We start from the raw sequence: 3,940 nt of genomic DNA, 5'->3' as shown, positions 1-3,940 counted from the left end.
CTTAGTTTACTGCCTACTCTATGCCTCTTCCCCCCAGTCCCATCCACATAAAACTCTCCTTTCTCTAGACTCCAGGTGCTCAGGCTTACCTTGGACTGGCCCAGTACATGCCAGCCTGCATTGGCAGGGCTTAGGCCTGGGATGGTCCCTCTCCCTCATTCCCAGCTCTCTCCTCAGTTTTCTCCTGCTGAGCTTAGCTTGTGGTCAAGCCCACTTTCCATGGGTCAGATCCACCTATAATGGAATCTGACTTTGGTGAGGCTGTGTTCTCAGAGCAGTATGTGGCTGAAATGATCACTGAGACATTGCTTTGGAACAGCCTACACTGGAAACCAGTGTATAGTCTGTCACTGACACTGTCAACACAGCCAGTTTTCCTTTGGTGGTGGAATTTGCCACTTTTTCTTTTACAGAGTGGCAGGTGAAGTAGCTGGCTGTGTTACAGAGTTACAGTGTATGAAATTGATGTCCCCCTAATGACTGGATTCACACACAGCTCCAAGCTACTCCTGAGATGCTCACACTAGGAACCTTGTCTGCCTGAGGGAGCCAAAGGTTTATACATCGTATCTCTCACCAGGGCAACGCTGCACTGTTTGAGTGGTTCCTTATATGTTGGTTGAATGTGAATAGTTATATTCTATACCAAATCCAGACTTTCATTAGTAGGACTTATCACAGTTGGATTTGTATGGATTGTCACCTCCTCCAACCAGTATCTCCATGAGATTGTGTGTGGCTTGTATCCTCAATGGCCGGTACTCGGTAGGCACTTAATAAGTGCTTGTTGAAAACTGCCTTCCCATCCACTCTACTGAATACTAGGCATCTGAGGTGGTGCCTTAGATTTCTGCAAACTTTACTTGATGTTTCATTTAAAACATTTTTAAGCTACCCAGACATCATGGCTCAGTGGTTGAGCATCAACCTATGAACCAGGAGGTCACGGTTTTATTCCTGGTCAGGACATGTGCCTGGGTTGCAGGTTCAATCCTTAGTGTGTGGTGTGTAGGAGATAGTTCATCAATGATTCTCTCTCATGATTGATGTTTCTCTCTCTCCTTCTTAGGCATACTCAGATATGCTTTATACTGTAAGTCAATAGATTTACTACTGCTAGTTCTGTCAGGTTAACTTGGTTTAATGTAGATCTTGAAATAAAACAAACAGTTGTCTCTTAATATTGCAACTGCTTATTTGCATTATACCTGCAATAGCAATAGGAAAACCCTCAGACATAAATACAAGATAGCTGATCCTCGTGGGCTAAGTGCTGGGATTTACAGTAGCCTGCCACATTCTCACCTCATTTCCATTTTTTATTAGCTGTGTGACCTTTACCAAAGCATATAAGCTCTTTAAGTGTCCTCATCACACTATAGGGATAGAGACTTGTGAGGAGTGAATGCAGTGAAGCAGAGTAAATGGTATATAGGGCTTAGCTATTCTCATTATTACAAATATACCTCATTTATAACTCTTTGCTTTATTGCAGTTTGAAAATACTGCATTTTTTAATAAATTGAAAGTTTTTGGCAAGCACTAGCAAAAAGATTTCTGTATTTTTCTGTGTATAAGACACTCCCCACTTTTCCAACCAAAATTAAGAAATCAATATTTTAAACAGTTTGCTTGTTTTCCTCTTAAGGCCTTCTTTTTTTGGCATCTTAAGGAGTTGTTCTATTTTCTCCACTGTCTGATCATACACTCAGTGGGAGGAGGTCCAAATTGTCGCTCTGCAGCTCTATTTCCATGCTCTTTTGCACAGCTGATTACATTCAGTTTGAATTTTGCAGAGTAAGATTTACTAGTTTTTATATTTTTGTTTTTTTACATCTTTATGGGCTCAGAACGCTCCGGTCCCTGTTGCATCTGTGCACTGTCCACCTCCACTTTCAATTACGGCATCAGTTGACATCAGTAACAATAAGACTTGTGATTGAAGGAAGCCTGTTTGGCAAGGTAATGGGCAGCTATGCATCTGTGGGCTCCCTCGTCACCTGACTTCTGTGTACAAGATGTCCTCGATTTTCAGTCTAATGATTTTAGAAAAAAAAAATAGCGTCTGATACACGGAAAAATACAGTATGACTATCTGAAGGCTCAGAAAATGGTTAGCATTTTTTAGAAATATTTTTTTTTACCCCCACCAAGGATATGTTATTGGTTTTAGAGAGGAAGTGAGACAGAGAGACCAAATTTGATGTGAGAAAGAAATATCAATCAGTTGCCAACCATACACACCCTGACTGGGGATCAAACCTGAAATCTAGATATGTGTGTGTGACAACCCTTCAAACCAACTGAGCCAGCCACCTGGGGCTAATTTTTTTTATTGATTTCTAGAGAGAAGGAGAGGAAGAGAAACATCCTTGTGAGAATGGAACATCAATCAATTGTCTCCTGTATGTCCCCTACCAGGGTTCAAGCCTAAAACCTGAGCATGTGTCCAGACTGAGTAATTAAACCTGCAACCTAAGCATGTACCCTGACCAGGAATAGAATCAGCATGTAGGACATGGGACAGCACTCAACCAACAAGCCATTCCAGCCAGGCTAATATAATTTTTAATTAAGTTATACATAGTTTATTTTTTAGACATGCTATAGCACACTTAATAGACTACAGTATAGTGTCACCATAACTTATATGCAATTTGGCCTTCTATTGATTGCTTGTATAATTATCTTAATCTTCTACCCAAAATTCTTATTGAAATTCCACTGAAGAAATGGCCATAACAGAAGCCATTCTGTAACACTGCAGGTAAAGACTTCATACACTCCTATGATGAGTCTGGTGCAGTGGTGAACCACTTTCCCCTGGTTGTCTGCATCTAAGTAAATCTTTCCAAGAGTCTGAGAGGTAGTACTATTGTCACCATTGCCCTTCATGAGCTTCAGGATGTCAAGTAGCTTGCCTATAGGTCTGTGTTCTGGACTTTGACACCAGGAACCAGTTCTCCTTTATGACATGGGCTTTTATTTGGTCACAGTTTGGGCTTTTATTTTCACTTTGGCCTTGGCTGCCAAGCAAAAAGCTTCACACTATCTGCTACCTGTAATGGTTATGCTAATGTATAGATTTCATGAAGCTAGTTTTTCTTAGATGTCATTGGGAAATGAGATGTTTATACAATTACCTGTATCACCATGTATGTCTACATTCAATTCTTCAGTTAGAATCAGAGATGTGACTATATTAGTTGTTTTAGCAAATTCCAATTTACTCCCAAATTGGGCCCCAAATTGTAAAAGGGAAATCCAAACATTGTACCCTATCTCCTGATCTGTGGGTTTAGTGTTCCCCACATTTGTTTGATCATAATAATGGCACAAACTAGGAAATTCCACATCCTTTCTAATAAAAGACAAAAAGGGTAATTAACCATACCTCCACTATGCTTCACATTGGCTAATCAGTGCCATATGCAAATTAACTGCCATCCAAGATGGTGGCTAATTTGCATACTTCAGGCAGGGCTGGCCAGCTACAGATGCCATCTGGGCTGGGTGGCCGGGCTTAGGCAGCGCGATCGCGTCACCTAAGCCCCGCCCCCAACTGGGACCCCTATGTGCTGCCTAAGCCCCATGTGCCTAAGCCCCGCCCCCAGCCGGGACCCCCGTGTGCCGCCTAAGCTCCGCTGCCAGCTGGGACCCCATTGCGATCCCAGAGCAGGCAAGTGAGGAAGGCAGGTGGCCCCCAGGTGGGCCTGCTCCTGGGATCACCATGGGGATCCCAGAGCAGGAAAGTTCCCCACAGGCAGCACCCAGCAGGGCCTTCCCCCGGTCTCTGAAGTGATCCAGTGATCCATGAGCAGGAAAGTGCAGCCTGCAGGCAGCACCCCACCCTGGCCACAGCTCAAGGGAGAGAAAAACACGCAGTGGAGGCCAGGAGCCTGAGAGATCAACACAGAGGGGCGCCTGCTCCAAGCCTCCA

Source organism: Myotis brandtii, unplaced genomic scaffold (assembly GCF_000412655.1).
Source record: "Myotis brandtii unplaced genomic scaffold, ASM41265v1 scaffold1047, whole genome shotgun sequence".
In the NCBI taxonomy this organism is placed as follows: domain Eukaryota; kingdom Metazoa; phylum Chordata; class Mammalia; order Chiroptera; family Vespertilionidae; genus Myotis; species Myotis brandtii.
This window is presented reverse-complemented; position numbering follows the sequence as displayed.